We start from the raw sequence: 13427 nt of genomic DNA, 5'->3' as shown, positions 1-13427 counted from the left end.
CTGTTTGCTGTGGCAAACATCTGTGAGCTCGTGGAGGCATTCTTCAAATCGTTGTCTTCACTTCCCTTACTGCTTTGTGCTTGAGACTTTCTCTTGTGGTGCTTGGAGAAGGACTGGCCAGCTAATAATGAATCTTTCCCTTTTCAAATAAATACTATGGGTCTACACACCCTGTTTTGAAAACTAAATGTTTTCTGGTTTGTTTTTTTTTTTTTTTATTATTCTGTCATACTTGAAGATCCATTTGTGTCATTGCTGCTTTAATTTTGCTGTATTATTACTTTAACTGGTATTGTGCTCCTATACTTACGACGAGAAAACACAACAAGCTGGAAAACCTAAAGTCTTGCCAATGCATGACTTTATATTTAAAAAAAAAATAGTAGTCCTCTAATCATCCTTACTTCTTTGCTCCTAATGTATTTTAAAAATCATCCTTTGGCAAATGCATGAGAGTTTACAAGTTTACAATGAGATGATACTGATACCTGCTGCGAACTCATTTGGTATGGGATTCAGAAAACGTTCAAAAAGCTGGTCTGAAAGGGACCTGCGGAGATCATTTAGACTGTTGCCTGACCCCAGGGCAGGGTCTGCTGCTCTTACGCCATCCCTGGTAGATATATGTATAACCTTCCCTGAAGGAAAGCCTGTGATATAAGTAGTCTTTTCCAATGGTTGGCTGTCCTTAGCCATTAAAGTCTTTTCTGACATCCAATCCCCATCTGTCTTGCTTCTATTTACCCCAAAATCGCTTATTATAATAATCTGTTCTCATCATTCTCTTTCTATTTGCAAACTTTTATGTGTTGAAAGACAACTTCTCCTTTCTAAAGTGTTATCTCATGGGTCATGTCTCAACTTCTGAGCGTTCTTGTCGTCTCCTATTCTCCATCTGAATCCACATCTTTATTGAAGTGCAGTGTCCAAAGCTGAATACACTGTGCAGCTGTTCCTTTCAAAACCGTGAGTAGGATGGGAGAAATGCTTCACAGGTCTTGTCATTTTTGTTCAGTTTGTTACGTTCTGATAATTTTGTACAGCGTGACGTGGTGAACTTCAGTGCAGCCTGCAGCCTTGGGTCTCTTCTGCACAGCAACAAAATAGTCAATGAAATGCTGAATTTGTGCCGGTCGCTCACTTAATTCATGTTTTACATACTGTACCTCAGATGCCCCTTTTTCTTCTGAATCATGTCTGATTTGGTGACGTAACTCTAGAAGATGGAGAAAGGTAGGTTGAGAACTCAATCTCAGCTTTGTGCTGTCTGCATGTCAGCCTATTCTCTGTCCAGGTCACCTAATTACAGTATTGAATAGAACTGGGGTAGAGCCTAGACCCAGGTGGAGCCCCGCTTCACTAGCACTTCCATTTACAGCAGTGAACCCTTGTTTAACTACACCCCAAGAGTACTTACTAGCTCTGTATTCATTCATACTTCATCAATATCCCATTTCCCCAGCATGCTTGCGAGCGTATTACACCATAAAGTGCCAAGAGACTTATTTAAATTCCAACAGAAATATGACATTTCGGTTTCTAACCTATATGTAAGGCTTGAAATGGTCTGACAGTTTTACTCTTGAAAAAAATGATCTTTTCTGTGCTTAGTTTCTACTTGTTTGGTTTGTTTTTCCAGTTCTCTCTTCCACCACTTTTTCCCCATTCCCTACCCCAAATGGAAGTAAAGCTTCTGGGTCTTTCTGCGTTGTTTGGTTTTTAAGCTTGGATTGCATTTACCATTTTCCAGACTTCTGGTATCTTGCCCGTGCCTAGTGTATTTTGGAAGATAACCTTCAACAGCTCTGAAATTACTTAAAGGCTAAAATATCTTAAGATGAAGTTAATCAAGTCCTGCTAATCTTGGAAATTCACTTAACCAAGCTGTTAATATAAGTTAGACTGTGACTCTTTGTTGCTGGGATTAATAATGGCAGCCAGCTGTTCACACTTGACTTTAATAGGGAAGACTAGTGAAAGGGATTAAATACTCTTTCCTTCAAATGCTTTGTTAGCTTTCTCTCTCCATTGCTATCAAATCAATGCTTTCCTTAATCTCTACTTATGTAAATACATTAGTTCATTCTGTAACTTGTGAGTCACGATGCCGCTTGCTTTCTTTTTCAGCCTTTCATGATTTTCCTCCTAATTTGGAGTTTGCCGTTCAGTTATGTGATGCAAGGGCCCTGTGCTTCTTTCTGGATTGAGGGTATGAATTCTTCATTGAGCCTAAGTTGGTAGTCTTTCCAGTCCTTGTAGTTAGTTGGAACTTCTCCCTGCAGTATTTTTTTTTTCTATAGGAACTGTCACCACTTCACTTGTTTTCCTGTTTTTCTCCTTTGACTTGTCATCTCTGAGTTGTTACCGCTGTTGGACTTACTGAAATCCCTCATTCTGATTTTGTTCTTGCCCTATTTCAAAAGGACTATGAACAGTTGAACACATGGTCACTCACCCATGTTGCCTTCCAAGCCCTTGCAGTTGGCTTTTGAAATCACTGGTATGTGTTTAAACTCATAGAAGTAAATGAAGACTTTAAGTACGTATTTGTATAAAAAAGTTTCCAAATTTAAATGGAGTCACCAGTGCTGGTACAAGCTAGAATAGTCGGTGGCCAAACTTTGAAGTGGTTTGTACCGCACCCGTGGTTCACATGTTAATGCTTGAGATTGTATGCTGTTGAACATAAAAACATGATAAATGGGAATTTTGGGGGGACTTCTACTACGTATTTAATCAGGAAAGTGTTACTGAAGCCCATATAAACTGTTGTAGTCACCTTTGTTTTGATATCCTTGCTCAAATATCACAGCTTTTTATAGTTCTGCCAAGGGGAAATTCTGTTGTGAAATCAGAACAGGTAGATAACACGCAGATAATACATCGCAAAACTTCTGTACTCAGGGCCTGACTTGATCTAAAAACCTGTGATTGTTTGAATCCTTTGTGAGTTCCTTTGGAGGTTGGAACTGTTGAATTTAAGTAGCATTTAGATGATCTTAAGGCTGCTTCGAGAGAAGATTCCAGATATGCTTAGTTCATGTCAATGTGGGAAAATGGTTAAGTTTGGATGGAGAACGAGCAGCTGCCTCTTTCTTATCTCTAGATCATCCCAACCTGTGAGGGAATCCTTTTAAGGCCCAAAGGTGTTGGCCTTAATTCAGAGAACCAGTCCTGCAAATTATTCTGTTGTTGATTAATGCGGATCGGTTGCTTAATTCCCTCTGGCTGCTGTGGGAAGATTGGAGGTGCCTGGGAGGAACAGTGCTGACTCTACCGGAGCGTTAAGGGAAGAGCTTGGGTCTCCATCGCCTCACTCGAATCGTTCATACAAGTCTTGATCGCTGTGGGTAAGAAACAAAGAGCCCAGAAAAACTTGTATCAACTTAAAAAAATACTTGAAAGGATTTGTATAAACTTTCCTGGATTTCACCGATATATTTTTTTTTTATTATTGTTATTATTTTTATCCTTTCGCAATTACCTGGAGTTCTGGCAACAAGGAGAAACGTGAGTTGGGGCAGAAGTGAGACTGTTGATATTAAGTAAAATTGCTGAAATAAAAACTCTTCTAGAGATAAAGTGGTACTGTTTTGTAAAACAGCAGGATAATAACAATGAAAACCACATCTCGCACTCAGGAGAATTCCGCTGGAATTAGAAGCAGCTCAGTGCTAGCTTGGTAGAGCATTTATTTGGAGAAACTTGCTTTGCTGTTACATTCCGAAGTCAAAACAATGTGTGTTAATTCTGAGAGTTCGTAATAACTTCCATCTGTACGTGAGCACAAATTGTTTCAATCCCCATATTTTCTATTTGTAAAATTGAATCCCTCACAAAGTTCACAGAGTAGCTTTTTATGTTGGATAATATTAGGTAAGACCATAAATTTCCAGTTAAGATTTCAGCTCTTTGACTTTAATGAACATACAAACATGTTCTTTTGGTTTTTTTTCAAAGGGAAATTACCGACTTATGTCTGACAGTATCGACAACAACAAAAAAATCACTGTCGTTCCAGAGCATTGTCAAAGGTGAAGCACAATAAAGCTGCTAAAAATGGGAGTGAATTGCTCAGCTCTCAAAAGCGTTAGGCACCGGGAGATGGTTCGGTAGGGAGCTGGCCCCACAAACTCTGCAGCTGCTAAGTTATGATGTGTGTGGACTATCTGAGGAAGATGAGGCTTTAGTAGGAGAAAGGAATGAACTCTTGCATTGGTTTTCCTGGTAGAGGAGTTGAAATTACACCGGGGAAAACCTCCTGTTACAGTGGATGAATATTAGGAACTCACTGAAGCGCTGTGAGGTTGGTTGTGGGTGGTAAGAAAATGTGGCCTGGGCGAGCTACCATCTCTTGGAGAGTTCTTGTCGCTCTGTAACGTGTGTGGCACAGCTCAGCTAGGACACGGGCATGGACCTTGCTAAGCTCAGCTCCCACAAATCCTTGAGTGGTGGTCTTGGCGCTCCAGGTTTTTTCCTTTCAGTGCTTTATGTTTATTTTTTTTAACCTTAGAGTGTGGGGGGGGTGAGAGTGCAGTGGCCTTGAGTTGCCAATCTCAGGCCTGTAGAAAGAAAGAAGCTTTATTGCTGCTTTACTGGTTGGTTGGCTGTCTCTCTCCTTCATTCCCAGAGCCTTGATTGCTTTGGGCAAATCCTGACTTCAGGATAGGTTCTTCGTTACGTATGAAGAGATGATCTTATTTTAGTCACCATCCTTCTTGAGGTGAGTCCTTAGTTAGCATGCATGTTGTCACAACCGGAGAATACCTGGCCCGAAGTTGTGTGCAAGATGATAATACAAGGTATCACAGAATCTCCTAGATTGGCAAAGACCATAAGATCATCTAGTCCAGTCATTAACCTAACACTGACCAGCCCACCACTAAACCATGTCCCTGAGTGCTATATCTACATGACCCTTAAATACCTCCAGGGATGGAGACTCCACCACTGCCCCGGGTAACACGTTCCAATGCCCGATGACCCTTTCAGTAAAGAAATTCTTCCTAATACCCAATCTAAACTTTGGCAATGGCAACTTGAAGCCATTTCCTCTTGTTCTGTCTCCTGTTACTTGACAGAACAGGTCAACTCCCACCTCTCTACAACCTCTTTTCAGATAGTTGTAGAGTTTCTTTCCTGTATTGGTCATTATTTCTAACCCATGCATGTATGATGTATAGCCATTGAAGAGAATATCACCATCTGATTCATGAAACTTCCAACTCCTTTAGGTATTCAAGAGGTTGTCTCTTGCATGATATTTGACAGGCACTATTCCTTGTCCAGTTGTGAGATTGCTTGGAGAGCAAACAATGGCATCATAGCTGTAGAGTTAGTTTCTTCTGGTCCTGGTCAGAAGGGAATTTTCTTGCACAGGATAATTGACTTACTTGCAACACTGAGCACCAAATTATGATTCGATTTTTTCAGTCAGCCACTGAAAGGAGCGGAAGTTAATTTGTCTCTTCATCTCTGGGTTTCTTATTCTGAGTCTCAGCCCAGCTTTGCCATAGAACTGTAGGTCAGAACTGTGATCACTGCGAGACCCCTTTTAGTCTTGGTGCTGCTGTGACCTTGGTCACTAACTCCATCCAACTTTAGTGGATGTGGCCCCAGAAATGGTGGTGTTCTGTCCTTGTCTAAACTACTGCAAAACTGGGTATCAAATGAATTTGGACTGTTCTACAACTCTTTAATTCCCTAGGGCCAAGCTAAGGAGCAATTGTGTCTAGTCTCAGCCAGGTTCATTACTGGTGTTTGTCAGGGAGACTCTGCAGTTGGTGGCAGTGAGATCATACCTTCCCGGGCATCGCTTCCAGGTTTTGAGAAATCATTTGGATTTGTTACACGACAGGAGTTAAGGTTTTTCTTCTGTTTGGGCTGAATGCGTGCACGTGATGGCCCCACAAGTCAAGGCTTCTCGTCCGATCCAGCCTTGATTTGTTTTGTCAGACTGCTATTGAGTGAGACTCCTATTCGCGTTGGCATGATTTGCTCAGCCCTGGCCAAAGCATAGTTCTGCTTTCAACTGGCGGTCATTAGCAACGGATGAACTTTGCTATTTGACATGAAAAAAAAAATCACTCAAACAATCTGTTGTCAGCTCCCCCAAGGATGTTTGTTTTCACATCAATGCAATACAGATCCAAGCAAGTAACTTGTGTCTGGCCCTCCTTCCATGTGTCTGGAGTCTCTGTGTCCACATGGTGGCAGACGACATTTACATCCTTTATGTAACCTGCTGGAGATGTTGATCAGCCGATGCTGCTCTCCCAGGAATGGTGCTTTTCGGTTCAGTTGCTTGTCTAATGCACGAGGTAAGTAACATTCACAGAAGCATAGAGTAAAAGCGAAATACTTCTTGAATGTATTTTAGTTGCAGTCAAACTGATATCTTTCTAATAGCTGCATGGAATAAAAGTTGAACGCTTATGTGCTAGTGCCATATGTAAGAAACTGAACTGAAATTCAGCTCTTAAATGTGAAATGAGGCAAGATGTCCAGTTCCTGGCTCTATTAGACTATCTAACATGTGAGAAAATCAACTTTATAATAGAAACTATTAAACTTTTCCATGGGAAGTTGAACGGCAGAAACGTTAGGACTTGAAATTTGTTTTGGCAATAAACACTACGCGCAGAAGTGTCTTTAAGAGTTCTGCGGGTATCGGTGTGGATGCAGTGGTTATGACCCTTTGAGTGTAGGATACTGTGACTTGCACACTACATCTTTTATGAGGCCCCTAAACTAAGATCATAAAACGTACAGTTCAGAAAGAATGCACTGTCTGAATTTGTGGCCAATTTAACTGCAGAGGGAAAAGTGTTCTTGAAAGAGCGCAGGTTGAAGCCAGAGCCGAGTCCTCATCTTGTAAAGTGCCAAGCATTCATTTTTAATGTTAAGAGGAAGGGACTGCACCTGAAAAACCACAAAGTACCTTCTCCAGCTGCGTACAGCCAAAATCTTTTAGGAGAAGTTTCATTCCTGAAAGTCTCCTAGGGTAGCAATGGGCTGATACCTAGCCAGATCATTTAGAACTGGGGAATTTACATATGTGTTTTTTTTGCAGACTTGTTGGAACGCTTTCTTTTTTTCCTTTCCTATCACCCATGCCAAGATAAAATAGGTTGAAATGAGACTGGATTAGCTGTAACAACAGTCACCCTTTCATTCAGATCAAAGCCTGCCTGTCCTTGCCCGGAGGCAATCTTGTACTGATCAGCAAAGGCCAAGGTTAATTTTCGGAGGAGCAGAACATGGGCTCTCCAACCTTGCACCCATCATCCCACCTGCAGCTTGAGCCCAGGCAGCGCTGGGGGATCTCCTTCTCGCTCTGGTTGCAGCGAGCAGATGAGGTGGGGTGAACAGTTTCCCACATCATCCTCACAGGCAAGCTTAGGGAGTGTGGGTTAGATGAATGGACAGCGGGGTGGGTTGAAAACTGGCTGACAGATAGAGCTCAGAGGGTTGCGGTTAGTGGCGCAGAGTTTGGTTGGAGGTCTGTGACAAGTGGTGTTCCCCAGGGGACAGGACTGGGTCCAGTCCTGTTCAACATATTCATCAATGACCTGGGTGAAGGGATAGAGTGTACCCTCAGCAAGTTTGCTGATGACACAAAACTGGGAGGAGTGGCTGACATGCCAGAAGGCTGTGCCACCATTCAGCATGACCTGGACATGCAGAGAGAAACTTTACGAAGTTCAACGAGGGCAAGTGTAGGGTACTGCACCTGGGGAGGAATAACCCCACGCACCAGTACAGGTTAGGGGTTGGAGAACAGCTCTGGGGAAAGGGACCTGGGAGTCCTGGTGGACAACAGGATGACCAAGAGGCAGCAATGTGCCCTGGTGGCCAAGAAGGCCAATGGCATCCTGGGGAGGGTCATCAAGAAGAGTGTGGCCAGCAGGTGGAGGGAGGTCATCCTCCCCCTCTGCTCTGCCCCGGTGAGGCCATATCTGGAGTATTGTGTCCAATTCAAGAAGGACAGGGAACTACTGGAGAGGGTCCAGCAAAGGGCTACAAAGATGATGAGGGGACTGGAGCATCTCTCTTCTGAGGAACGGCTGAGGGACTTGGGGCTTTTTAGTCTGGAGAAGACTGAGGGGGGGGATCTGATCAATGCTGATAAATCCTTCAAGGGAGGGTGCCGGGGGGATGGGAACAGTCTTTTTTCAGTGGTGCCCAGTGACAGGACAAGAGGGAACGGGCACAAACTTGACCATAGGAAGTTCCATCTCAACATGAGGAGGAACTTCTTTCCTGTGGGGGTGGCAGAGCACTGGCACAGCTGCCCGGGGGGGGGTGGGGGGGGGAGTCTCCCCCTCTGGAGCCATTCCAAACCCACCTGGATGTGTCCTGTGCCACTGCTGTAGGTGCCCCTGCTCTGGCAGGGGGTGGGACTGGGTGAGCTCCAGAGGTCCCTTCCAACCCTGACCACTTTGTGATTCTGTGAACTTGCTGGATGGAAAAGGAAAGGTGGCACCACCGCAGTCACTTTTCCGAAACAATTCTTGGGACCGCTGCCCCCCGCAGGCATGATCAGTGTGTTAGATCACTTGTGTACTACGTAGCTGTCATCGTCTCAGTGCAATAACTCATCAGGCCACTAAGGTTTTATTTTTTGTTTTGTTTTGTTTTTTAAAAGAGTATGTGTTTAAAATAGAACCAAAATTTAGTAATCAAAAGGAAAATGGATTCCTGCTATAGTTAAGCTGACATAAACACATGTGATTTGCCAAGTTAAACTGCTTCACAGTATATATAAGCGTTTTGAAATTGAAAGAGATAGGAAAGTGGGGTGTGTTATCGAGCCATGGCACAATTTGTTAGTGTAGCAAAAAGATGTAGTGTATAATTTTTCCTAACGAGCAGGGAGTGTGCTCTGGAGACAAAGCTTGACTTTCAGATCTAAAGTGTTAACACCTGTGGAACTCGTGGACCTCATTTCCCAGCCTGTCCCTTCCTTCAGGAGCCCTCTCGCTTTCTGCTGTGTTGCCATCTCTTTATGGGGTGGGGGGGAAACACGCTAAAATGCATATCGTTTCCTGAAACCTTGCTTTAATGCATAAAAATTGCTCTTATCTGTCATTAGCAAGTGACAAGCTGTGACTTCTTTTTTTTATTTTTTTTTGCTGAGCTTTTGTATTTTCACTTCTCCATCCACACACGTCCTTTGTTCTTCTGTTGTATAGTTTGATATGTACGTTTTGTGCTCCGTAAGGCAGCGTTTGTCTCATACTTCTGCGCATAGGATTTGGCACATCAGGGCACAAATCCTGTTTTGAAAGTTTTGGGTATGACAGCTGTTTCATCATCCATAAATGCCTTTCAGGCTTACTAGATACTGTGGTTGAATTTTAGAGCGAGTTGTTCTCTAACAAAAGGGATAAAAGTGTCTGGTATATATTGGTTCACTTATTTTTTGATCAGTCCAGAATGCTTGAAAATCCAGAGCTTGAAAGTATTTTGTTTTTCAAGAGACTTGAAAAACTGTAGGGAGATATTGTGTCTGTCTTTGCTGGCCTTGTGCATAACTCATGTGAATATTTCTCCAGCTAATATTGCGTAAATAGAAAAAACCCCAAAGCTCTGGTTCAATTTAGCAAATATAAGTTGCTAGTTGTTTTTCAGGAAGGACATTGCTGAATAGATCTTGATTTTAATGCTCCCTGACCTCAGCTTTTAAGTTTGAAATGTGCTCCATCACATGAGAAATGATTTCCAGCGTTGGGCTGCTTTAGGTGCTGTTTGGTGCTCACTGAATGATGGCGTTGTCCTGGTAGGACACTTGTCTCACACAGGTTAAACTATTGATTCTACACTCCTTGAGTGAGAGGTCTTCGCATTTGATTTAAAAGCTGATCTTTTTTAAGAAGTCAATCTGCTTTGCCCACTAGAGTTACTAGAATTTACTTTGAGGGTGGTGAGGCACTGGAACAGGTTGCCCAGAGAGGTTGTTGAGGCCCCATCCCTGGAGGTGTTCAAGGCCAGGCTGGACGTGGCCTTGGGCAACCTGGTCTAGTGGGAGGTGTCCCTGCCCATGGAAGGGGAGTTGGAACTCGATGATCTTCAAGGTCCTTTCCAACTCTAAACCATTCTATGATTCTATGATTAGCATAACAGATACCTGGGAAGCAGTTCAGCTTAAGTGAAACATGGGGCCCGGGACCTGAGAATCCCCAAATTCTTCCTCCATTTAGTCTCTGTGGCATGAGCGGAATCACTTGCTCTTTGAGTAACGCTTTCTCAAAGCAAGGGTACAAGGTAAAGCTGGACGGAAGTCAGATGGGAAAATTGCCTGGTTTTGGAGGCGATTTATCAAAATATGAAGGTAATGAATAAACGGAGGAGTGAGTAGGACCATATGCACATTTCCAAAAACTTATTTGGAAACTTTATTATATTGCTCTGAACTGTCATTGAGCACTCATAGAATCATAGAATGGTTTGGGTTGGAAGGGACCTTTAAAGGCCATCTAATCCAACTCTCCTGTCATAAGGAGGGACATCTTCAACTAGATCAAGTTGCTTAGAGCCCCGTCCAACCTAACCTGGAATATTTCCAGGGATGGGGCATCTCCCACCTCTCTGGGCAACCAGGGCCAGTGTCCCACCACCCTCAGCATAACAAAATTTCTTCCTTAGACCAAGTCTGAAACGTCATCACTAGCAGAGAGAAGGTCACAGACTCGGGTGTGGATGTTCCTCTGCCACCTAAGCTCAAAGGAAACCTCCGGTGTGGCCATGCAGCCTTCCAGCCTGGCTGCTGTGTTTGGGTTCCGTCTGATAGTTATTCTGATTTCCAACCAGGACAAGGTGGGCAAGTTCTCTACCTACCCATACGCTCCAGAGACTTCTGCCCTTTTGGTGTGTGTAGGTAAAAAAAGCAAGCTTTAGAAGTTCTGGTGCACTGCAAAATTACACTTGGGGAGCTAAATGCGTAAAAAGAACATCACGTTTGAGATGTAGGTACAAAATGTTACTTGTCTTTCTCCTCCTGGCTTCTGCACGTCTGACCTTTTGTTCTGGGCCTGATGTAATGAATTTTAATACAAAAGCTCAGGATGAATGAGGTCATAGGAAGTAAGTGTGCCCGTGTCTTATAATCCAATAAACATCGCTTTGTGATACCGAGGTGTTTTAAGGAGTTCTGACCTGAACCTGGAAAGGTTATGCTGTAGAGTTTCATCTTGTCAAGCTCTAACACAGCAAGACTACGGCTGAACGGTAAACATGGTTTTAGTTATTTGAGTGCTTCACTGGGGAAGGGGGGGAGCTTTGAGGCCAGGAACTGCTCTATCTTCTAAATTGCCTTTTTTTTTTTTTTTTATAATGTTCTTTCTGTAAAATGCTCATGGTATATGAGAGGCACCTTTATGGGCAAGGGGGCTCATATATGTTATTTTTATAACAAGCCCAATAACCACCAAATTTTACAGGAATGGTTTACTTGTGTAAGTGGCTGTTTCCCCCAGCCTGTCTTTGACAATGGTTTCCCATATCCTAACTGGGACACCGGGCTGGAACCATGAAGGTGAATGTTTGAGACCTCTCTGGAGGGGTGTTGTGTTTACTGTCAGGAAGGGCTTCATGAATACGAGCGAGAGAGTCCTGGAGGAAACGCAGCTTTTGGCTCATCTAAATGTTTAGTTCTAGAGTGTGTTGTGCATGTACTCAAACACGTACTCCGATTTCCTTATTTTCTTGTGGTCTATCTCCAATAAACACTATTGCCGTGAAACCAAAATCCGGTATTAAATATATCCTATTATCGCATTTCAGTTTTTAAAAATTAGAAGAAAAACTACTTCATAAATGTTTGGCAAGTCGCTGAGCGTTAGCGTCCAGGCTGCTGCTGGGTTTGAATAACGATCAGACTTTGTGTTTTGGTGGATGTGAGGGGAAAGAAGCAGCTTAAGAGAATTCTAAGGCAAAACAAAGAATGTAGAAGGGAATTAGATCTGTTATCAGATGAGAATGTAGTTTCCCTGATCACTGCTGAATCCCTCCTGTACTTAGAGTTCGTGCATGAATTTCCCCTGCTTTTCGGGTGGAGATGAAGTAAAATTCTCCAGGCTTTCTGGGTGAGAAAAAGTTATCATATGGATTTGGTGCCATTTGTAAGAACTGAATTAGTTAAAGCTCCACACAACCGAACGTGTGCAGACCCTGAGCTGTAACAGAGAGATCACCGTTTCAGAACTGAAACATTGACTGTCTTGGACTTCGCAGCATCCCGACTGTTAGTTATTGCTGGTATGGATCGAAGTCAAAGAAGAGGAAAGTATCGTATCGATAGCAGCCTCTACCTTTGAAATGAGGGGGAAATCAGGCTAGTTTAGACTAAGCTTCTTTTAAAACTAACAGCGTGATTGTAAGCAGCTTTTGAAGGGATGGCATAAAAAAGAGCCGTTCTCTCCCGTTACTGCTTTGATTGCTGGTTGTGTGCCGCCTTTGTTACCGCTAAATCAAAATCGTGATGGGACTCCTTTAAGATGGTTTTAATGAAGGCCTTTTTTTAGGCACGCCGGGTCAGCTTGAGGAACTTTAAAGCGTGTGCCCAGTGGATTAATGAAGGACGCGGGTCTTCAAGGCTGTTGATGTAACTTGTTTTTCTTGTTAGTTTAGTGCTCTTAGAAGAATTGCAAAGTAAATATCTGCTTTTCAGGGTGGACCTCTAAACAGCCTGAAAATCCACTTGCGAGAAGGAGGCAGGCATTGGCATAGCAAGATACAAGTCAGCATTTCCATAAAAATAGCCGTGGATTTGAGCATTTCCTCTTGTTCGGATGAGGGCTCTCGCTGTTGTGGCAGTGTCACTGCTGTGCAGTCCTCTATTTGATCCTTCTGAAAGCAAGACTGAGGGCTTAAAGATTTGTTGTAATCATGGTGCTTGCTATGTTGCTTTTTTTTCCCTCCCTACTTTTCCAACAACCTTAAAAAAAAAAAAAGCCTCGGTTACATTTTCGTACAAATTGTGATATGTATATCACACAGAATCCCAGAATGGTCAGGGTTGGAAGGGCCCTCTGGAGCTCACCCAGTCCCACCCCCTGCCAGAGCAGGGGCACCTCCAGCAGTGGCACAGGACACGTCCAGGTGGGTTTGGAATGGCTCCAGAGTGGGAGACTCCACCACCTCTCTGGGCAGCTGTGCCAGTGCTCTGCCGCCCTCACAGGAAAGAAGTTCCTCCTCATGTTGAGATGGTCAAGTTTGTGCCCGTTCCCTCTTGTCCTGTCACTGGGCACCACTGAAAAAAGACTGTTCCCATCCCCCTGGCACCCTCCCTTGAAGGGATTGATAAGCATTGATAAGATCCCCCCCTCAGTCTTCTCTTCTCCAGACTAAAAAGCCCCAAGTCCCTCAGCCGTTCCTCAGAAGAGAGATGCTCCGGTCCCCTCATCGTCTTTGTAGCCCTTTGCTGG

The 13427-nt window shown here is 43.4% G+C and overlaps 1 protein-coding gene across 1 annotated transcript in view; it reads left to right on the top strand.

Annotated features, from left to right (window-relative positions):
* UVRAG (UV radiation resistance associated) overlaps positions 1–13427 on the top strand; it is a 109308-nt gene that overhangs the window by 73460 nt on the left and 22421 nt on the right. The window lies entirely within an intron of this gene.

The sequence above is a fragment of the Vanellus vanellus genome, assembly GCF_965231255.1.
Source record: "Vanellus vanellus genome assembly, chromosome: 1".
Taxonomy (NCBI): Eukaryota; Metazoa; Chordata; class Aves; order Charadriiformes; family Charadriidae; genus Vanellus; species Vanellus vanellus.
Note: the sequence above shows the minus strand (reverse complement) of the source record. Positions and strands in the feature narration are given on the sequence as shown.